At 41.7% G+C, this 24,684-nt stretch overlaps 1 long non-coding RNA gene across 1 annotated transcript in view; it reads right to left on the minus strand.

Moving 5' to 3' along the window:
* LOC117664392 (uncharacterized) overlaps positions 1 to 15,573 on the minus strand; it is a 38,435-nt gene extending 22,862 nt beyond the window's left edge. Inside the window, exon 1 of the long non-coding RNA XR_004591027.2 lies at positions 15,499 to 15,573. This is a non-coding gene — a long non-coding RNA (uncharacterized LOC117664392). The remainder of the gene's footprint in view (positions 1 to 15,498) is intronic.
* Between the last annotated feature and the right edge of the window lie 9,111 nt (positions 15,574 to 24,684).

Genomic DNA, 24,684 nt, shown 5'->3' on the forward strand with positions numbered 1-24,684 from the left:
GGTCCCTTCCAACTCTGTTAATCTATATCTGTATCTGACTTCATTGTAACTGATGTTATCTTGAAAGATGTCCAGTTATTTATAATAATTGTGTTCATACAGACCCTTGATATTATTTCCATGGGGCATTTTGATTCCTTCAATTTTCACTATTTTTCCCCTGTTGATGGTGGCACATCTGTCCACTCCAAATGCTATTGCAATATCTTGGCTGTATATCTCGGCCTCCCGCCGTGAGAGGGCGGGCTGGATGTCATTCTCCGTTGGCTGAAACTGTGAAAGACCCCTCAAACTGTCGTGAGAGGACAGTGTATTTACCGGTGGAGCCGCATGGCTGTGTGTTACATCTGATTTTGGGATTACCAAATGGACCCCTGATTATGATCTCCGCCTCCCTCGCTGTAACCTAAGATGTATACTACCTATGAACTTCTTGCGCTGCGAGATTCCCCCCTCTCGCAGATCTGGCCCTCCACATTATCAAGAGCCTACCTCAAGGATGGGTTTTGGGACCCAGAGAGGTGGCATGTGAAAACCAGGGGGTTGTGGGGTTTTTTATCAAATTTTTTAATTAAACTTTTAAGGGGTCCCAGGGAGGGGGAGGGTCGAATTAGAACTCGGGTTGTGGGTTTGGGGGAAAACCCACAAGGGGGAGGGTTCGGTCTGGCCTCGAAGTGCGGCGGGAGGGTGGGGGACCTGGGGTTGAGGGGGGTGTTAGAGCTCATCCGGATAGTGTTTCAAACATCAGTACTGTGAGTGGGAGGGGTAGATATGGCGGGAGCAGGGGGCCATATCATGTTAGGGGAGCGCGCACCCGCTGTCTACGAGCGGTGGCATGCTCCGGCCCCCTAGGCTCCACCCGTTCTCCAGGTTGCATAGACCCTCAGGGCCCAGGCCTTCGGCTGATGCTGTGCAATGCCAGGTCCGTAGTAAATAAAGCCCCCCTCATTTGTGATCTTATTCAGGAGGGGGGTGCGGACCTGGCAGGTATTACGGAGACCTGGTTGGGCCAGGAGGGGGGGGTTCCCCTCGTTGAAATGTGCCCACCAGGTTTCCACGCATTCCATCAGCCAAGGTCACAGGGGAGGGGCGGGGGGGTAGCGGCTATCATTAAAGAAGGCCTGAGACCGAGGGAGGCCACTGTTCCTCAGACGGCCGGCTGTGAATCCCTCCTTGTGAAATGGGGTCACGGGGTTCAGAGGGGTTTGCTGATCACGTACCTGGCTCCCTGCCACGTGGCAGCAGCCCTGCCTGAGCTACTCAACGTCATCGCCGCGGTGGCGGTTGATACCCCTAGGCTTATGGTCATGGGGGATTTCAACCTGCCGTCCGTGGGTGAGGCGTCAGAGGTGGCTCAGGAGTTCATGGCTTCCATGACAGCCATGGACCTGACCCAGTTAATTCATGACCCTACCCACACGGGGGGAAACACGCTGGATCTGGTTTTTGTCTCTGGACAGTGGTTGAGTGATCTCGAGATAGGGGATATAGTCATCAAGCCCTTGTCATGGTCTGATCACTCTCTCCTTTGTCTCGACCTTCGAACCGCTACACCCCGCCGCAGGGAGGCGGAGCCGGTAAGATGGTTCCGCCCCAGGCACCTGATGGAACCTGACAGGTTCCAGATGGAGCTTGGGCCATTCCCTGAGGCTCTGGCACACGCCTCGACTGGAGACCTAGTGGCCGCCTGGGATAGGGCGGCCGCTGGAGCTCTGGACCGAGTCGTGCCTTTGCGGCCTCTGACCCGGCGCCGATCTCATTTAGCTCCTTGGTTCACTGAGGAGCTGAGGGAGTTGAAGCGCCGGAAAAGATGCCTAGAGAGCAGTTGGAGGGCCAGTCTTTCTGAATCTGACCGGACACTGGTAAGATCTCATATTAGGAATTACCTAGTGGCAATAAAAGCAGCGAAATGTAACTATTTTGCTGCTCTTATTGCATCATCAGATAATCGCCCGGCCGCCCTGTTTAGGGTGACCCGCTCCCTGCTCCACCAGGAAGCGCGGGAGGACCCCTTGGAGGGTAGAGCCGAGGATTTTGTTCAGTATCTGTATGACAAAATCACTCAGATTCGGGAAGATCTGGACTCCGACTGGGTAGTCTCAGGGGGAGGGACTGGGGCAGGTCTTGAGAATGTTATCTGGGATGAGTTTGATCCTGTGACCCCTGAGGACGTGGACAGGATTCTGGGTAAACTGAACGCGACCACCTGTTTATTGGACCCGTGTCCCTCCTGGTTAGTGCTGGCTTCTCGGGAGGTGACACGAGGCTGGTTCCAGGGGATTATAAATGCTTCGTTGGGTGAGGGTGTCTTTCCTGCCGCCTTGAAAGAGGCGGTGGTGAGGCCTCTCCTCAAGAAGCCTTCCCTGGACCCGGCAATGTTGGTAAATTATCGTCCGGTCTCCAACCTTCGTTTTGTGGCGAAGGTTGTTGAGAGTGTGGTTGCGCAACAGCTCCCCCAGCACCTGGATGAAACGATGTATCTGGATCCGTTCCAGTCGGGCTTCAGGCCCGGGTACAGCACGGAAACGGCATTGGTCGCGTTGGTTGATGATCTCTGGAGGGCTCGGGACAGGGGGTGCTCCTCTGTCCTGGTCCTGTTAGATCTCTCAGCGGCTTTTGATACCATCGACCATGGTATCATGCTGCACCGGTTGGAAGAGTTGGGGGTGGGAGGCACTGTGTTGCGGTGGTTCTCCTCCTTTCTCTCTGACCGGTCACAGTCTGTGTTGACAGGGGGACAGAGGTCGACCCCGAGGCCCCTCATATGTGGGGTGCCGCAAGGGTCGGTCCTCTCGCCTCTCCTGTTCAACATTTATGTGAAGCCGCTGGGCGAGATCATCCGTGGTTTCGGGGTGGAGTACCATCAGTACGCTGACGACACCCAGCTGTACATCTCCACCCCGGATCACCCCAACGATGCCCTTGAAGTGATGTCCCGGTGCCTGGAGGCCGTACGGATCTGGATGGGGAGGAACAGGCTCAGGCTCAACCCATCCACGACCGAGTGGCTGTGGTTTCCGACGTCCCGATATAGGCAGTTGACGCCATCACTGACTATTGGGGGCGAATCATTGGCCCCCACGGAGAGGGCTCGCAACTTGGGCGTCCTCCTGGATTCACGGCTGTCTTTAGAAGAGCACTTGACGGCCGTGACCGGGAGGATTTTTCATCAGGTTCGCCTGATTCGCCAGTTGCGTCCCTTTCTGGATCGGGACTCGTTACGCACGGTCACTCATGCCCTCGTCACCTCCCGCCTGGACTATTGTAATGCTCTCTACATGGGGCTCCCCTTGAGGAGCACCCGGAGGCTCCAACTGGCGCAGAGTGCGGCCACGCGGGTGGTAATGGGAGCGACGTGGCGCTCCCATGTGACACCTCTCCTGCGCGAGCTGCACTGGCTCCCGGTGGTCTTCCGGGTGCGCTTCAAGGTTTTGGTTACCACCTTTAAAGCGCTCCATGGCTTAGGACCTGGTTATCTACCGCCTACTACCACCAATAGCCTCCCACCGGCCAGTACGCTCTCATAGAGAGGGACTCCTCCGGGTGCCGTCAGCCAAACAATGTCGGCTGGCGACCCCTAGGGGGAGAGCCTTCTCTGTGGGGGCACCTACCGTCTGGAATGAGCTCCCCCTGGAGATACGGAGGATCCCGGATCTGCGCACCTTCCGCCGCGCTGTGAAGACCTTTTTATTCCAGCAGGCGGGCTTGGCCTAATCTCTTCCCTTTTAAATATGTAAATTTTAATCTGTTTTTAAATTATTGGGGTGTTTTAATCTGTCTGGGCCAAAATAATTTAATTTGATTTTATCTGGTTTTTAAATTTTTTATGTCTATGTTATTTTATTGTTTGGCTGTTCACCGCCCTGAGTCCTTCGGGAGTAGGGCGGTATACAAATCGAATAAATAAATAAATAAATAAATATATGGACAATGTTGAATAGCAATTCTATTTTAGGTAGTGTTTTTCCATATAGCTTAAAATCATCTGTATAAAATAGGGGTGATAGCCAGGGAGGTGTTTTTGATGTTTTATAACCATGCCTTGACTTGTTTAGTATTGTTAATTCCTGGTAGAGGAATCAACAAAGGAATCAGTGCAATCATAAACAGTAGTAGTGATAGTGAGTCTCTTTGAAAGATTCCTCTCTTGATGTCTATGGAGATTTTAATCATCCAGGTCATGGTTATCCCAAAGATGCATTCCAAAAGGCAACTGGACTTTCATGGTTTTTTCCTTGAACACATTTTGTTTCTCATCCAAGAAGCTTCTTCACTTCTGAACAAGCTTCTTGGATGAGAAGCAAAATGTGTTCAAGAAAAAAAACCAAGAAAGTCCATTTGAAAAGCACCTTTGGGATTTATCTCTTGTTATTAACCTCTCCCAATCTATGGCCATTGACCAACATCTGTATTTTCCATTGTGCTATTGAGCTTTGCACAAAGCTTATGATGTTTCTACTGATTCCTGTTATTTCTAGGCACTTGACTTCACTTGCTGTTTTCCAAAATCATCTTGTCAATTAGGAGCTGATCTTTTGTTCTTCTGCTGTGTGAGCAGTTTCCTTTCCACTCAGGTGAAAAGAGCTTGTTTTCAGCTAGATGTTGTTAGACTGCATGAACTACCACACCAGTTAGTAATTTAAAAGCTGTTGGTAAGCAGGTAATTGGACTGTAGTTGCCTGGGTGGCCTCTTTTGCTGGATCTTTCATTATCAGGTAGGTTTTTCCAGATCAGAGGTGAAATGCTACTGGTTGGGACCGGTACAGCCGAACCGGTAGCGATGGCAGCGCGAGGCTCCGTTCACCTGCCCAGTCGTCATTACTTCCTGGTTTTAACTAGGAAGTAGCCTGTTTTTTACCCTCTGCGCATGCACAGAAGGGTTTGCGCATGCGCAGAGGGTCCATGTGCACACGCAAGTGGAGCGAGCACGTGCACTTCTGAACCGGTAGGGAAGGTAAGTAGATTTCACCCCTGTTCCAAATGTTAACCAATGTTCAGTTTCACCCCCTTTGCAGTATGTTGTTAAATTGCTTGCCAATGAGTGGCTCTAGGCTTCTCAGATGTTCCAACCAAAAACCATGCACTTTATCGTTACCTGGTTGATCTTCTTTGTTCTTTTCTGTACTGTTTCTGCTGTTAGTACAAGCTCTTACACTTCAGCTTCTTTTTCATTCTCATCCGCCTTCTTTTTATCTAAGCTGCGTTCTTATTGTATTTGGATTGTCCCATAGCTGCACCCGAAGTGCACTGATTCTTTGGTTTAATGGTTGACTGCAATCTCTCCACGGATGGATTGATAGAAACATTTCTGATTTAACTGAAATTGGAGATTGGGGATTCTGCCTACAATGTGCAATTTGATCTTCATATCTGCTGATCTTCTTGGTTGTAGCTATTATTTGCTGCTTCTATTTGGCATGGTGGTACAGTGGCTTAATAACGCTGGTACTGCCAGCCAGCAAAGTCCAAGCCCAATTCCGTGAGATAGAATGAGCTCCTGTCAGTTGTTCCTCAGCTCCTGCCCACCCAGGAGTTCAGAAGTATGCAATATTGCAAGTAGATAAATAAGTAACACTTTGCTGGGGAAAACCTAATTGTGTACATGTGTGCAAGAGAGCAGAAGTGGTACTGGAACTGGCTGGACACAAGGCAATGAACATGAGGTGAAGCAAGCAAGACCAGTGGAGGAGCCTGGAACGAGCCAGCAACCCGAGTGCTGCTAGTGAGCTGGTGTAAAACTACTATAGTTTGCCCCCCATGGCACCCCAAAGATAGGCAGCAAGCACCCAACAGAATGAACTAGCAATCTAGGCTATCCGGACTGCATTGTGTCTAGCATTTGTAAATTTCCCTGACTAATCTTTGTTCTCTAGTAATCATCTGAATTTTTGTTTAGACAATTTGTCTATCATTGCAATTTGGTGGTGTTTGTAAGAGTTTAATTTACCTATCTTGATAATCTCTGCCTGAACTCTGAGTTTCATATATACAACATTCCTGTCCCTGATTAATGGTCTTTTATATGACTCTCTAGCAATGCAGGGAAATGCAATGTTAGTTCTGGATCTGCACAGACTGAATTTGGGTTTCTACTGATTCCATGTTTGTGCTAAGCTTTTTCAGTTGGGTTTCAGCTGCTCTGAAGGCTTCAGTTCCTCCATGCTTTTCACAATCTCTTTATAACATAGTTAGAACCTTGTCTTTGTCTCAGTTGAGATTACTTACAAATCCTCATAAGAGCCCAATTTCTGTTCTCCTCCATTTCAAGGAGATCCTACTTTATCTCATAGATGCACACAATTGGTCCAAAGGGGCTCAGTTCAACTCAGGAATTAGTTGAATTGCATGTACATCTCTAATTTCTAACCTTCGTCCTAACCCCTTCTTTCTAACCTGTTATATTCACATATTACAAACCAAAACTTTCTCTCTAGGGAATTAAAAACCCAATATCTTTTTTATGAAAGTGCTTTCTGAACACGCTGAAAGATACCACACATGTCATCCAACCATATGAAAGCTATCACTATAATCTGGGAACAAGAAAAACAAGTGGTTTTCGGAAAGAGATTTAAAGCCAGATGTACTCCCAAATTCCACAGCTGGTTTGGGGTTTTGAATAAGTCTGGATCAAACTTGGCAATTAAAGCCTTTCTTTCCCCCCACCCAAAATATAGGTTCCCAAACTTGTATTTCTTACAGATTAGTCTCACTGCGAGAAACTTTTCATATAGCCATGAGGTGGGTGGCAACCACAAGAAGGTCCACTGTGTGCTCATTGCTGTCTTGAGCCAGTCAATCAGGTGCAACCACAATCATGTGCAAAATTCAGTTCTCAGCTTGATTCAGCACATTCTCACAAATCAAGTCACATCATTGCCTTTTGCAAAACACAGCAATAATTTGCCCATTTTGTCTGTCCATTCAACTAAAACCCTAGTTCATGCTCTGTTTATTTCTCACTTTGACAAATAAAACTTTCTTCTTTGTGGTCTCCCTTGCTTACATCTCATCTCTCACTTCTGTCTGAATGTATTGGTGCCCAAATCCTTCGTCTTCCCTGTTACTTGGATAATGTAATACTGTCCCTCAAAAAGAGATATAAAAGAACTCTGCCATGGATTTGCAAGCTCACACAAAACAGATTCTGTGAATTTGCACATACATACTGGTGCACGCGCACAGACACACACACCACACATACACACACACCACACACACACACACTTGAAGTTTGTGAAAGTTACCATATTTTTCAGGGTATAAGATGCACCGGAATATAAGACACACCTTAGTTTTTGGGGAGGAAAATAAGAAAAAAGCTGATTGGTGGGAGGATCCGCCTCCCGGAATACCCCCAATCAGCTGTTTTCAGAGGTGAATTTTAGCAACAGGTTCGTTGGTTGTGAGCTCTGTGCCTTGCTTTTTTTTCTGCCTCTGAAACATCTGAAACTTCCTGTTTCAGAAAAAACTTTTTTTTCTGCCTCTGAAAGCCTCCAAAACAGAGCTTCAGAAAAAAAGGCTTTTTTTCTGAAGCTCTGTTTGGAGGCTTTTTTTCTGAAGTTTCTTTCAGAGGCTTTTATTCTGAAGGACTATCTGTACTCTGTTCAATCTCCTTTCTTTGGTATTGGTATATAGATTAACCTCTTCTGATCTGTTGGTTATTGTGTCATTCTCCAGATTTGTTAGCATAGATTGGTTAGAACCATAGATTGGTTAGAACCAATGTTAGCAAAGGTTGGTTAGAATCTTTACTGATTCTTATTTTGTTGCTTGCCATATTATTTTAGATAAAAGCCTTTCAGAGGCTTTTTTTCTGAAGCTTCATTTCTGAGGCTTTTTTTCTGAAGCTTCTTTTCAGCCTCTGAAATCTCCATTTGCGAGGCTGGGGGGGCTACATTTGGAGTATAAGCCGCACCCAGATTTTCACCCTTTTGGGGGGGGGAAAGGTGTGTCTTATACTCTGAAAAATACGGGTATATCCAGAAAAGTATGCCACTGAGGGAAGGGAAGGGGAAAGGGGAAAGGGGAAATGAATATACAGTATTTGGAACACTTATTATTATAAAAGCTGCTGTTCCATTTCCATCTATTGCCAACAGGAATACTAACATATGGAGCACCCTAAATGTATTTATTCTGATGTGCAAACTGTGGCTGTCCTCCCTCAGAGATATTCTTCTAAATGGAGAAGAGCAATGTTGTAAATTGTTTATCACTTTCTAAGTTTTGTTGGCTCAGCTTGACCAAATGATGGTAACTTTATTTGGCTTTTCAGGTTGCAGATTTGGGGGGGGGTTAATTGGAATTTTACTCATAGAAATCAGTTTGGCAGGAGATGAATCGAATTGGCTATACCAAGCGGAAGTCTTGGGGCCTTGGGAAAATGTGAGATTGGTCTGGTTTACTCATCCACTGCTCTGTTCTTGGAATAATCAGTTTTGGGTAGGGGTGTGTTTCAAAACCCATTGCTACCGGTTTGCTCATGGGTGTGTGCACGATTGCGCGTGCGTGACACTTCTGCGCATGTGCAGAAGTTTCTGGGCAGGTGGGCGGAGCCTCCCGCTGCCGCCGCTACCAGTTCACCCAACCAGGGCAAACCGGTAGCAACCCACCACTGGTTTCAGGACTAGCTAGTATAAAACTGATAGTAGAATTATGGCTGTCCAACCTTTGATTGAAAGGACAGAGACTTTTGAGATGAACATGCTCCATTTGAATGCAAATGTGCTATTCTTTTGAAAAGTCTGAGTTTGACTTCTGGTCACTAGTAGGATACATCCTTGAGATTTTCCTGGCAACAACATAGCCATGGTTTCTCATTATCTTCCCCAGCCAGCATGGTTGTTGCTAAGAATTCTGGGAGTTGAAGTCCACACATCTCAGAGCTGCCCAGCTTGGGAAACAGTGCTTTAGGCTAAAATTACAGTAGAGATTCCTGTGCTTGTTGCTTTGTTTGTTTATTTTTAACCCTTTCAGCTCCAGGTTCAGGTAAATATTCATTCTTCCTATTTCTAGTTTTGACATTATAGGCTTTGTTACTTTTGCAGAAGCAAAATGTGCAAGAGCGTGGCATCAACATGTTCAAGAGAGCAAATCATTATGAAAATAAAAATTTCTAAACAGGAACTCCAGAAAAGCCCAAAGAGAACAATGATCGGGGTTCCGTGGCTAATTGAAAACCTGTAAAAGAGTCCCCACAATTTCAGATGGTGTGATCAGATCCCTTTTCAGAACAAAATTAATAAGAAAACTCATGTTTGCAAGAAAGTCAATAGTACTACTTGACTATAAGACAACAGATGCAGGATGCTGAAGAGGATTTTTTTCTCCATTGTGATTATGCAGCATGAGGTTATGTGAAGAGGCAAGTTGGAAGATACTGTTTTAATGATGCCTACTTTACAATTATTCTTGTTTCTTTGTTCTCAGCCTCTCTTGAGAACTTACAAAAATCACACTGCAATGTTCTGGTTGAAGTCCTAACTTCTGGGAAACAGCCAGAACTGAGCTGCCCTGAAAGCCTGAAGGGCTGCATTCGGGTCTGAGTTGCAAGGATCTATAGACCCAAGAACATGGAATGTTTATTTTTCCGCAATGACTTTCTCCAAATAAACCCAGGGAAGGAAAAAAGAGGCTCTCCGGCAGCAGCTGTTTATTCAGTGTTTATGATAAAAGAGACTTCACCATAGCAACAGGTGGCAATATGTGGACTCCCCAGGAAATACTGTAAGGAGCCTCAGCAACCAGTGCCAGTTACTGAATTTAATACAAGGATTTGCTTGCTTGCTTGTTTGTTTGTTTAGACGGTTGGTAGGTACAATAAAATGTGAGATGTCCAAACAAGACACTGAGCAGAAGTGCTCTAAATCTCTCAAAAGATTGCTTTTGGGGATTTATTTTCTATCCTGCACACTAGCCTTAAAACTTGCAGAGATGTTTAAACAAGGGATTTGGAAGTTCACTTTATGGGAGGGTCATGGATGGGCAAAGTTTGGAAATGCAAATAGGAAGAGCCATAATCTGATTAAAATTAATTGGGCAAATTATTTATCAGTAACTGTGAGTTCAGGAAATTAAGAGGAGGGTTAGATTCCTAACTCCTAATTCTGAAAATATAAATGCGCAGAATCACCATCCTCTATGGTTCTACTGACTTAGCCACCCACTTCTACAGATCTTTTATTTTGGGGACAGCCTGAGCTTATGTTCAGCTATGCTGAAGGCAATGGAGCAGCCAGAAAATTTTAGATCCTAAAAATAAGGGTGAGAAAGGAAAGACGTACTTTAGATGGCCAATTACATAGCACACAATCACATTTTCTTTCTCTTTGATATTGTCATTCCATACTTTAATACTGTTTGTAATTACCTAATAAGAGCCAAAAAAAATAAAATAAAGAAAATAAAATAAATACAAATTTGGGGGGGCTGGAATGGAAGGAAAATCTTGGCATGCACACATTTTCAGTATATTTAAATCAAAATACCATTATGACTACCAAAAGAAAATAAAATTTACTTCTCCTCTAATATTAAATACATTTGATAATAAGCACCATTATTTCGGTTGAAATTGATTTTTTTTTATAAAGCAAAATCCTCAACCAGCTATCTCCTAATTAAGATTTTTTTTTTAATAAAAGGCAGAAAAAAGAATAACTGTAAGTTGCACCAACTGTGATGGGTTCCATTTTACCGTGTTGAGCCTTATAATGATGATCCTTCTCCTCTCATCTTTTGGATTGTCCTGTGGAGGCACCATTGCCTAAAGATGCAGGATGCCAGATCCTGTCTATGAAAAATTTAAATTAAGGAAACTAGAACTGGTTGTTGAATGCCTTTCTTGTGTTTTTTAAAGTGCTACAGTCAACTATGGTGGAAGATGTTAGTGGGGCTCATGAGAAATGACCTTCCTGCCAGCCCAAGGAGACTAGACCATAGAACATGGAATAATAGAGTTGGATGGGACCTAGGAGGTCTTCTAGTATAACCCCCTGCTCGAGTGGGAGACCCTATGCCATTTCAGACAAATGGTTGTCCAGTCTTTTTTTGAAAGCCTCCAGTGATGGAGCACCCATAACTTCTGAAGGCAAGCTATTCCATTGTTGAAATGCTCTCACTGTTAGGAAATTTCTCCTTAGTTCCTTTTGCAGAATAGTAAAATTCCTATTTTGTCGTTTGTTTTATTGGATGAACAAGTTTTACCTGTTCCTGTTGGAGCTATTATAGCCATAAGGTAACATTTTATCAGCTTTTCTTTTACTACAGTAAAATAATGTGTTCATATTTTATCTTTGTCTATCTCCCAGACTGATGTGTGTAAGTAGCAGAATATGGCAAGATATAAATACTGGGATTAAAAAAAATCAGTTAGAATCCCAATGTTGACATCCAATTAAAGTGATCATCTCAATTTGGTGCTTGTGATGGAATCTAAATTCAGCCCTTCGTGGGTTCAAGAGAAGTCAAGAACAATGTTGTATAAGAGATTATTGGAAGGTGGGAATGGAGCAGGTGAGGAGAAGATGACAGAGCCGTAAAGAATCTCTTGTATCACATGCCAAGGAATGGTCCGTTTCAATAGTAACTCGGCAACTGCATCAGCCTTTAGTGGTAGTGGAGGAAAAGATTTAGGGGAGCAATATTTTGAGGAAGGGAATCAGAGACCGTTGCTTTTAAAATGTAAGTGTGGCTCCAGTTTCTTCTATGTGGTAGCTAAAGCAGCAGCACAGTCTATCAGTTAATTGCCTGGAGGCTTTTCTTCCCACTGATGAATCAATCAGTTAACCAATTAAAATAAGCATTGCATAATCTCAATCCAAGTGGCATTTTGAGGATATTTAATTAAGATAGCTGTTTTCCTCAGCAAAATTTGCAGAGAATCATTTGTTGTTTTGAAGATCAGCTTAAGCACACAGCTGCAATCAAGAAACATGCAAAAAAATATTGACAACAGTGGCCACCACAATGAACACCCTTTTAGGGGCCAAAACTCCAGTGAAAAGTGCCCATCATTAATCTGCGGATAATGAATTTATTTATTAATTGCACTGATTAATGTTTTCATCCTTAGCTTATATCTCCAAGGTGCCACAGTATAAAATTAAAGATTATAGCCTAAGGAGGTTTTAAGGATTGCTGTCCCCCAGATGAAGATATGCTTATGTTAAAGTCTATGAAAATGAGTATGCAAAACAAGAATGACAGCTGCAGACACAAGGAGCTTTACACAAATAAACCCAGAAGGTAATGCAGAAGCTTAGGAACATTATAGTTTTACACATTCGCACAGATAGGCACACACACACACACACACACACACACACACACACACACAGTCCTAAATGCTTCTTCCATACATATCAGAAAGATTGTTTTAACCTCAGTCTGAAGCCAGTTTTGATGAATATGGTATCTCTTTTTGCCAAAACAAAAAAAAATGCACTAAGCAAATAAAGAAAAATATGAAGGATACATCTGCATAGTTTCAGAACTAAAATAGGATATTGAACATAACTGTTGATTTCATTGTGGCAACATGAGGACTTCTTTTGGGCATATTCACATTCTCAAAAATTTGTCATGGTTTGCATGTGGCTTAAAGCAGAGGTCTTCAAACTTGGCAGCTTTAAGACTTGTGGACTTCAACTCCCAGAATTCTCCAGCCAGCATAGCAGGCTGGAGAATAACACAACTCTTAAAGCTGCCAAGTTTGAAGACCTCTGGCTTAAAGGATGAGAAAGTACCACAGAGATTCTTTCCTTCCCCAAGAAAGAGGAAAGAAAATGAGCTTTTGTAGTGTTCAAAATAACTTGCTGTGTACTCTAATAGCCTTTATTCTGTGAATAATTCTATACATCAGCATTTCTCAGCTTTGGCAGCTTGCAAATATGTCGACTTCAGCTTCCAGAATTTTCCAACCAGCCATTCTGGTTGTAGAATTCTGGGAAATAAAATCTATCCATCTTTAAGCTGCCAGGGTTGAAAAAACCCTGCTATCCATCGTCAGTGGGAGCTGCCTATATTCTTCTTTTGTGTCAGTCCTGACTACCAGAATTTCAGTCATGGCTTTGTAGGGGCTTACTTGAACACTGCACCTATCTTAAAGATGGCTGCTTTATCTTTGTTATTTTTTTTTTATTTTTATGATTTATTTAAGCTCGCCTCAAAGCGACTCTGGATTGCTTACTTATGTGAAAAGTTCTATGTGATAGATACATGTTTGTTGAGCTAGACTGCAGGAAAAAAAGTGCATCTACCAAGTTTCCTTTCCCTCATGGGTTTTTTCAAGATGTATCTTTCAAAAGTCTGGAATCAGCAATCCTATTGTGTCAAAATTGTATGCTAAGGGCTAAAGCCTTGCCCAATGCATGTTACATCACATGGCTTTGAGTGTGCCGCTTCATCTTCTGCTTCAGAACAGACTTCTATGAATTGTGCATGTATTCTGGAAATCATACTTCCATTTACTTAATAAAAGGGGTGTAACTATAGGCATCAGTGAGGGTCCGGTAGAGGCAAGTCCCTATAGAGATATAGCAATCCCTTCTTTGAATTAAATTACCTTAAATTAATTATATGCATCTGTAATAGAAATAACCTTCCGAATTCCATATAATTTTTCCTTGGTTAGTACATTTACAATTGCATTCAAGTCCTCACCATATCAGAGCTGCAGTTCCACATCACCATAGTCTCAATTGGAAAGAAAAGGGAAAGCGGGGGGGGGGGGAGTTAGAGGAAAAATTATATCTTCGGTGCCACTGAGGTCACTTTGCCCAAGACTTTCTCAAACCTGGAACCAATCCTGATCATTCCTACTAACTGACATGTCATAACAAAAACAGGTTTCAGAATATGTGTTGCCAATTTTTACGCTTCCTAAAGAGTACCATAGCAAGATATGCTAAGATTAGAAGATGCAAATGTTGGCACAGTCATGACATGTTCTGCTAATGTCTGGTGCAGAAAACCTTTGGAACAGAAACGGGAAACCTGAAGTATATTCTTAACTAGCTGTGACCTCACTTCCAACCAGAACAGCCCTGTATGAATTCTGCTGCCAATATGGGTAATGCAGTTCTTGTAGCAGCACAGACTTTTAACCTAAACTACCACCAAGGGATACACAGCTTTCTTAAATGTGCTTAGGCTCTGTTAGTTTTGAATGGAGTGTGCCTCTTCAAAGTAGCAGGAAATTGTCCTTTCTGACTTGTGTTCTCACTGAAGTGTGAAGAGGCCACATTTGAACTTCTCAAAATAATTTCATCTAAACATTATGGAAAATAGATAATAAATTTCCTTGTTGTTACAACCTGGCTTTTTTCCTTCATTATGTTTGCATCAATTTCCCCCTCCCCGAAATACAATTGCTTAGTATAAATGAAACTGCTACAAGCCATAACCTGCCCTTTTACAATCCTGAACTTGCATTACAAAGTGAAATATAACCTTTGATATATCTAAGCCAGGCTGTCTCTTCTATTTGCAATGCAGCCAGCTGTTCTACATACCATGAGGTGGGGTGGCGGCATGAGTTGGGGGGAGCAGCAGAAATGTTTTTCTGTATATATGTATGCATGTGCTATCATGTGAAAAGCTTCAACAAGTTCAGAGGTTTACTTCAAAAGAGCCCCTGACAGTTCAGATTCTTGTATGAAATTTATTAAAATTTATCAAACTTTGCTTTGATATCTCACTGGTCAATTACCTGCAGCATTATAACAACTTGGCAAATTCACTGAGCAGGTCACATAGTTAGAATGGAAAAGCTGAGAGGCTGTTTAAAAGATTTTTGTCAGAAAAAGTAAGCCTATTGACAGAAGCCAATTCTTTTGATGTAGTGCATTCAGGAGGTCGAAGGATTAGATGTTTTGGGTGGCTTCGGTTTAAGTTTGAACGAAAAAGACTGCAGTGGCTAATTACCATCCCAGTTAGACCGGCTAGGTGCTTTAGCTTATCCCTTTATTAAGATTTAAGCACATTTTGTTGTTGCTATACCAAAAATCTCTCTAATCTGTACAAAGGTTAAAAATGGAACTAGGCCTTACTCTGCTACAGCCTTCACAAACTAAGGGTTCCTGAGATACCCACAACTTGATTCCTTCTGATTCTTTCAACTATGCTGGAGTTGCACTTCCAACATATTCTGTGAAGGTCCATTTGGGAAAGGTCAGTTTAAAGAATTTTCCTTCAGTTATTTCAGAACTTGTTGCTTGACAGACAATTGAATCAATGTTTCTCAAACTTGGCAACTTCTGTGACTTCAGATTCTGGTATTCCCCAGCCGGCATGCAGAAGAAGTCTATACATCTTAAAGTTGACAAGTTTGAAAAACACTGATTTACATCTTCAAGCAGTATCAGCTGGAATTATTCCTTTATTATGGTATTTCATGCAACATCTAGAAGTCAAGGGAAACACCATCCAGAGGTAACTGGATATAAATAGCTGTACATGAAATATGGGCCAATCTCGCCCTGTTGATATACCAACCTGAAGCTATCCAGCAGTGACCCTTCACAAGCTCCTGGATCTCACCTCAAGGTTGGCTCCAGAAGGCTTTGACCTCCATGTCCTGGAATATGGTTGTGGTGGAGCTTATGAATTCCATAGCTTCCATGGCAACTATGAGTTTGTAGCAAGTATTTCAGCCCAAACTCACATACATTTGGTAAAGTCTTTGCTTTGGAGCAGACGAGCATAACATAAAAGACATATTTAATACTTTGTCATGTTAAATTACTTTCTCATCAAACTTTGGATCATGCCCTGGATTTCTGCCGAATACCAATTAGAATGGTTTGCCTCAAGTGCTTAATAGGCTGGAGTCCCCACAGAACCCTTGGGGAGTTTCTTGATGATTTTCTGAGCTTCTGCTATATTTAATTTTTGAGTTTTATGGCTATAGTATTTTTATATTGTGTACTGCTCTATTGACTAGAGTCCTCCAATATCGCAGGGGCAGGGGTGATGATAAACATTCCAAAGAAAATAAATAGGACCATATTGTTAGAGATGTTTGCCCAAGTAAAACTCACAAAAAGCCATTTCTATAATAAAAAATTGCACATTGACATTAAGGTGTTTCCTTTGATAATTGTATGGGCCAAGTGCATGCTAACCTAAAATTCAAATAGCTTAAAGAGCATAATTCTAAATTCAAAGGCTTTGGTTGTAGTTAACCAATAATGAGGATAATTACTCAGCCTATGTGCAGAGGCATTAGTATTAGGGATTTCACTAATTTTTAATTGTGCAGAATGGAAAGCGTAATGAAAACTAGCTGGTTAGGATCATGATTACCAGTAGCTGACCATAAAAAGGATTCCTGGACAAAGGTGGGCAAGAATCCTCATTCAAAAGATTATTACTCAAACTGCCCTAAAAATACTTTTGTAAAAAAATAAGAATATATTTCTTTTTTATTTATACTTGTTTATATCGAGACATTCTGGAGAAATTCTAAGACATTCACATACTGGTAGATGAATGAGTAATACATAGTGTGTTGCAAGGATTGAATGTAAAAAATAGCTGTGGGTTTCTCCCATTTTGTCATACACAAGTGAGAATTGAATAAGTCAGGAAAATAATATAATTCAGCATGAATGGGATACTTCAAAAGTGTTGTGGTAAAAAAGGTCAAGAATGAATAGAATAGAATTCTTTATTGGCCAAGTGTGATTGGACACACAAGGAATTTGTGTTTGGTGCATATGCTCTCAGTGTACATAAAAAGACAAGATATACTCATCAAGAATCACAAGGCACAACACCCAGTGAGAGTCATACGGTACAATAAGCAATCAAATCATACTAGGAAACAATCAATATCAATATAAATCGCAAGGATACAAGCAACAAAGTTATAGTCATGCAGTCACAAGTCGGAGGAGATGGGCGAATGAGTTCTGAATGAATGGGGATTCAATACAAAAGTAAGTGAGTAGTATGAAAGAAGCATCATGCTAGTATTATGGTCTCCTAAAGTCTATGAGTGGGCATTAATTCATATAAAGAATATGAAGGAAGAATGAATGGCTTGTAAGGAAGGGGAAGACCAAGAAAATAATGATTGTATGAAGTTGATGAGATCCTCAAAAAAAGAGATGTCAACTGTTTAAAGAACAAAAAGCAATCTATGAAGTAATGTATAGCAATGTTACAAGCAAGGATGCCAAGCAAGCATCCATATCCTTCCAGGGGTAGGGTAGAAGAGTGGGAATAATAACATGATCTAAGTACTTAATCGTGTTTTTTTTTTCATGATGGCATCAGGCATCTTTGTTTCCTACAGATGCTGCTGGTGGGAAATATAGAAAGGAATAGAGAGGTATTTTGTTGATGTAAAGTATACTTACAGCATTGCTTATCCTGAAAGAAACAATATGATACACATAATATGGGGAAAGCATTATTCCGAAAGACAAGATATAATTTGAGATGAAAAGAAATAGTAAATCATACACTATGTGTTAACTTCCATATTTATGTTCAAATGCATCAATCCATTTTTTATTCCTTTATTCGGGAATATGCACTGTGCCTGTACATTCAAAAGAACAAATTTTAAAGCACATGGTACTATCTGAGACACAGTGAAAAGACCGTTATTTTAGGAAAAAGACCGGTTGTGTATATATTCCATTCCAGAAAAGAAAATATAATACCAACAGTATGATCCTCTTGCTCCTAGTAATATGATACCAGTCCATGTAAAACTTATATCAGTTTTGATAACACAAGTATTGTGTATATCCCCCAAAGGATAATACAACCTATAATTTTAATTTCAGAGAAAAATATGAGGTGGATTTATAATTCTCTTCATTTACTATAAGAGTTTCAATTTACTCAATGTAGTTCTAAATGTTTAATGCTTTCACTCTCCGAGTTTGCATTTTCTACATCTGTATTGTAGGGAGGTGGGTCACATCAGGAGTGGGTTCTACTTACTTTTACTACTGGTTCACAGTGGGGCCGCGCGCGTGTGCTCGCTTCGCTCACGTGCGTGCACGCTCTTCTGCGCATGCACAGAAGCATTTTGGTGACGTCGGGGTCAGTGGGTGAAGCCTCCCGCCAGTTTTACTACTGATTCTATAGAACCGGTGCAAACCGGGGGCAACCCACCACTGGGTCACATCCATAAAGTATTGGTCCTTTTGTAAAACATACTGTGACATCACTTTCACATTGCACAGGATAGATATCATTTGCTGAAAGAAGCTGTACCCAGAAAAAGGCTGGTTTTGCATGTTCCACTATGCCATGTGTATTGGTGTATTGCATTAGCCAGGTTTACATTAGCCAGTTTTTTCTCCTTCAACTGCACACGGGAAATACAGTGGTTGGGTTTGCATAGCATGTAAGTCAAGACAAAACAAACTATATTGTGGTTTAGCATGATGTATGAACCCCGTTAGTGACTAGATTTAAAGCTGGTTCCATTCATGCACCCAGAAAATTGTTCCAAACTTTCTTCTCCAGCTTCCCTCCTGCCACACTGAAAACTGCCTCAGCTGAAAAATGGTGAGGGGCAAAATAGAGCCCATTTTGGAATGTAAATCTGGCCACATTTGAAGAGGAAACATAGTCATCTCCTACTACTTTTTTCCACTTTCCCCTGTTTATCTCATATACATTTTTTTTCTTTTAAAAGACTAACTTCTCTAATAAATAGAGGAACCCAATCAGTGGTGGATTGCTGCTGGTTCACCCCGGCTCAGGTAAGCCGGGAGGCTCTGCTCACCTGCCCGGATGCTTCTGCGCATGTGCAGAAGCGCCCCGCACGAGCGCACCCACGAGTGAACCGGTAGCGACAGGATTTGGAACCCACCCCTGAACCCAATGCAGTGCAGAAAATAGCTATAGAGTTTAGTTTAAGGATAGGAAAACCAGTTTCAAATCTCTCATGGAGCTTGCTGGATCATGTTAGGGAAGCTCCTACATCAGAAAACTGAACTTCTTTCCTTAGGCTGCTGAGATAACCTTCCTGAAGGTTACATGAACATGACTACTATAAATACACATGCATAACCAATGGGGAAGGGATGGAAATACCATTGGGACTATTCCCTTCTTATCCTGAGATTTAGTCAGGAAGCCATAAAGTCAGATTAGAGAAGAAGCAAATGAAGGAATACCCGGAGAAAGAGAGGAATGAAATCAGCCTTGGCTGGATTAACAGCATCCTTCTCATTCATATTATTTACACGAACCAACTTTTCCTCTCACTTCCAAGTGTACCTCTCCACCTTTCAATATAATCAGCCTCTCTGAAATGAAGTATGGAGCCGCCTCTCCTGAGAATATAATGGGGAAGTGGCAGCACTCAGCAATGGCGTTGCCAGGCCTCTCAAGGGGAAACCACTCTCTGATAAGAAGCCGATTTCACCTGAGGCCTGGAACATTAACTTTGACACTGAAAAAGGGGATATTTTATTACCCTGGAATATTTCTGCATCTCTTTAAAATCCTTTCCTCCTTCTTGTGCCCCATGACAATTAAAAGCATCCTCTCTCTTCTCTCACGCACGCTCTCTCCCCTGTGTTAACCCTTCTGCTGCAAAGCACCTGTCCCTCTTGTTACCTTTTCATTCCAAAGGTTACCTAGTCAATACTTTCCTGGCTGTCATTCATCTGCAGACAATATTTCAGAGGCTACAATGGAGTAGTCATTGAAGACCATAAATGCCTGTGGGTCCTCGGCCATATTTTAATCTATACATTTATGATAAACTTCTTTGCAGTTGTCAGAAGGTTAGGTGTGGGTCTTCCCTCATCTTGGAGATTGAGTTAAGGTAATTGTAAAACTAAATACCTGAGCTTCTGAACTTCAGCTAAAGATGATGGCTTCAGGGACAAACTGCAGACAGATTTGCATGCCTTTTTGGGACTGGAGACAGAGACTGGGAACAATAAAGATTGCATTAGACATTCCAATCAGCTGATCATATTTGATACCTTGGATATCTTGAGCAAAGCTACAATTTGTGAAACCCATCAATTCTGAATTGAGACTATTGTTCATCAGGAATGGGCTAAAAGTAGATCAGGATATACCAAATAAATCTCTGGGTAAATTGTGCTAAAATATTGTCTTAACAAAAGGAATAACAGAAACAATATGGAAATCAGTCAAGGTTTTTTTTAATGTGAAAGTACTTTTGCCTCATTCGGTCATCTACCAGTTTCACTTTGAATTAATACATTATCAAGTACTCCAGATAAGATTGCAAACAACATTATTCAGTGCTAAGGTTTAAATACTATATGAATCAAATTACTGATGAACCATGTTCCAGGAAGCTCCACTGGAGTTTTTGGATGATTCAAGGAAAATTTCACAGATATCTCTTGCCTTTCTTTCCCTTGATGTTACTGCAAAATAGAAGATAAAATGCTAAGCTTCTTTCCTTTCTATCTTCCTACAGCTGACTTAGGCATTTTCACACTGCCACCATTTTTACTTACTAACTACCCAAAAAGTGAACCTAAATCTTCCTAAAATTATCTTCACAGCCAAGGACTTTGATACACCAAGAGTACCATCTGAGATGATTACAGCTGACCTAGGGGTGGGTTCTACTTACCTTTACTACCGGTTTGCTGTGGGGCTGCGCGCGCACTCGCTCTTCTGTGCATACACAGAAGCATTTTGATGATGTTGGGGTCGGTGGGCGGAGCCTCCTGCCGGTTTTACTACCGGTTCTATAGAACTGGTGCGAACCGTGGGCAACCCACCACTGAACTGACCAATCTCCCTTCTGCTCAATTTACAAGGCATGTATAAAAAGATACAGTATTGTGATATTTTGCCAACTTAATCTCCTCTCTCAGAGGGAGCAAAGCCCAGGAAATAAAATTCCCATGTAAGTAACATGCATGCTTTGTGAGCTCTACTGGCTCCTTTTAGGCTTCCGGGCGCAATTCAAGGTGCTGTTCATCCCCCATAAAGTCCTTCCTGGCACAGGGCCAGGCTACTTGTGGGATTGCTTGTCTCCAATTGTCTCTGCTCATCTCCGCTGAACATGCTTCATATCCCTTCCTTGAAACATCACCTAGCGGGACTTACTTTTTCACTTTCACATTGACTCACAACACTGGATAAATGTACTCCGTTCTGGCTTCTGTATTGCTAAAACTGAAACAAATTCAGGATAAATCAACACTGCCAGCTGAATTGTCACTATCTTTTGGCCTTAACAATCTTTAGGAAAGAGTCAAAAATAATTGTAACTTTAGTTTTAATTCAGATTTAGGAAAGAATAGACAGGGCAGCTAAGTTTTCCCTCTATAGACTAACAGTGTTTTCAAGCTTCGTACTTTTATGGCATTTGGCTCTTAAGGGAAATTCTGGGAGTTGAAGTCCATACATCTTAAAATTGCCAAGGTTGAAAAACACTGAATAACAATTAAATCTATTTCAAGGACATTTACATTAAATTAACTTAGGCATAGTGGAAGGGTTGCTGCAGGAATTTAAAATGTACCATTTGCTGCAATGGTTCACCCCTTTAAAAAAATTGCATTTGGCACAAAAGAACATAGGACAGGGATGTCAAACTCGCGTCATCACAGCAGCAGCATGTGACGTATTGGGACTTTTTTCCCCCTTCGCTAAACCGGGTGTGGGTGTGGCCAGCACATGACGCATCCGGCCCATGGGCCGCAAGTTTGACAGCCCTTGACAACCTTGACACAGGAGGTTTAAACATTGTTTTTTATTTAATCTGTCACAATGCTGTCCAATAGCTGCATGCTTTGCAGCCGACTGTTTCTCTTATTCTAGAGAATGAAACCATGAAAATATCTGAATTGATATTATTATCTCTTGCTTGTATGTCTGGTATTAAATAATGACCTCTCCATTCCAATGAGTTCATCAGACATTCTACCAGGGATTTCATCCATGCAAGTCCCACTGGAGGGGTCGGGGGATGGATATAGAATTCAAAAGGGATTTTTGCAGGAGAACTTCTCAGTTTCTGTGCCTCTCCCCCACCAACATTTTCAGCTTGTTTCTTTTGGATAACCAAAATGCAGACTGTTAACATTTTCTGACACTGCCAAGGGGAAGCCCCTCCTTAGTCCTGATAATTCATGGCAGAAACACGTGTTCAAATCCTTGATTGTTTAGTTAAAAGAATTGTGTTTTGACCACAAGAGGATTTGGGGCTGCAACTCAAAACTGATAATGATATTTTTCTGCCAAGATGTCTTCTTAGTGCTTCCTCTGTTAATGCAGGCTTTCAGGAAGCTCCAGTTAACTGCATCAGGATCTGAAGAAGAAGAAGAAAGGGAGTGATATTAACCCTTTGATAGGTAGAAAGAAAAAAAATATTACCAAGGACTTGGTCTTTAACCTTTGAGTAAATATAGGAAAAAAGATAAGGTTGCTAAGTAAACTAAAAGAATGCCTACTTAAAGGCGGTGGTACATGGGTACATCTTATTCCATTTCTACTACAACTCAATGGAACAACACTACATACCAAGGAAGAAAATGCAGATCCTATTGCAGTTGGATGCAAGAAGATCATTGTTGCTTTATGGCATCCTGTTGCTATCTTCTTAATTCTACCATCAACTTCTCACTGTTGTGATGTTTGTGGCAGTGATTTTGGGAGACCCGGAAAAGAGCCACAGCTAAGGGAGCAATTGGATAAGAGGTAGTTTAACCAGCAGGAGTAATGTGAACATGGCAAAAAATCTCAACAATCTCTTGTTTCTTGGGCTGTAAAAGTGATGGGAGGGGGAATGTACTTTTAGACTTGCTAATGTAAGTAATGTAATGTTAATGTAACTTTTCAATAAAGTTTAAACAGCTTATCAGGGGGTACTTTGCCTGGAGTACCTTACAAGGTTGACAGTGATTCACCTGACCTCATCATTAATACAAGATGTCACATCTTGAGATGTAAAAAGTAAAAGTATCTCTTCCGTACAGCCAGCTAAAATTTTGATCATGGAGGGTGGGTAGAAATAGAAGAAAATACCTGAAGGCAAAAGTGGATGTCTGAATGATATACCCAGACTTAAAGAATGCTTGATTCAAGTATAAAATCTGCATGGACATCCCATAAAATTCTGCTACTGAAATTCAACAACCAAATATCAGAATTTGAGTAGTGAGATTTGGGGCCATTTTTCAGACCTTGCTTGCTTTTAGTAGTCGTTGTTTCCCTCTCTCCATTTGCCATCTGCCATAATTTAAGCATGAAAGAGAAAAGAATTGATATTCTATTGTGTTTAGATCAAACTCTATGATCTACTGAATACCTGCTGTACTCTGAACTTCGTAATTTAGAAACTAATAATTGCCATTTACATTTTTCCTCATCCTCTCTATTTCTGTTTTCTTTTATGCTGTGTCTCCTGAACTGTAAATCCTACACAGATTTTAGCTTTACTTTTTTTTTTATTCCTTTATATATCTTTTGACGACCAGACCCATTATTTCATAGATTGCAAATTGAGGGGGGAAGATAAAATTACACTTTATTTTGTGGATTGAATTAAGGAATTCCCACACGTTGGTATTCTTTAAATGTTTACAATTATTTTAAACAAAATGTCGTGTTTTCTGAATTTTTCAAATAGGAAAGCAGTAGCAATACTTAGATAAACACACACCAAGAGAAAGAGAGAGACTGGGAAATTACATTGGGGCCTTTGGTATATGCCTAGAAATTCTAAGGTAATCTTCAGTTTGCAAATATACTTGAAACTTTGGACATGTCTTATTTGACTTGAATTTGACACAGGGAGATAAATTACTTGGGAGACCCAGGCTTTCAAGCTGCCATGTTTGAGTAAAAACCAAATAAACAAGGAACAGCAGAACCACAGGCTAAATGGAAGGGCAGTTTACAGAAAATAGCTTTTATGAGGAGGCCAGAAGCCTTGAAGGTGAGGCTGCCATCCTGATGAAACTATTTCCAAGGTTAAACAGTGGAAAGTTCTCACCTCTCCCTCTGCAGTTTTACAGAGTGCTTGCTGATTTTTCTCATGTTCACCATTCTTCCTTACAATAGGTGTGTACAGCTAGATGATAGGGTGCAGCTGTATGGTAAGAAGATAGTAAGCAATACGTTTCCAGCAGACTGACTGCCTCAGTTCAGGACTGTGAGAAGCTGCACCAACCAGTTGTTCTTAAAAAGAATGGTAATTATTTGTGAGTAAATGCAATGTTCTTTGCAGTCATGTATTACAAGGAATTTCAGGGTAAATTAGCTCTAATAGCAGGACGCATTTTTCCTATGCTCAAAGCCCAAAGTGAAGTATCATGGATTGGGTTCAAAAAGTTGGCATAGAAAAGCAGTGAAGTGAAAAATTCACTTAAACATCTCACTCATACAAAAATGTTTTAAACCTAGGCTTTTTCCCCCCAGCCTTTTACCCAGAATGCCTCAGTTTCTTCGGAACAATTTATTAAATTTCTCCTGAAGATGCCCTTGTAAAACATGTATGCAGAAAAACAATGAGTGAAACCTCCACATTCTGTAGAACACGTCACAATGCACCTCTGCTTCTATTTTCTGTTTCAACTGCATTTTGCCTCTGTTGCCTCTTTCCATTTTCAGTTTTGGTTTTATAAACCGATAATCCATGTTGCAGGGTTGCCCCATAAAACCTTCCAGGTCTTTAAGGAAACATACATGTTTTCCTAAGTGCACTGC

This window comes from Pantherophis guttatus, chromosome 3, assembly GCF_059756535.1.
Source record: "Pantherophis guttatus breed Tessera chromosome 3, ASM5975653v1, whole genome shotgun sequence".
NCBI lineage: Eukaryota > Metazoa > Chordata > Lepidosauria > Squamata > Colubridae > Pantherophis > Pantherophis guttatus.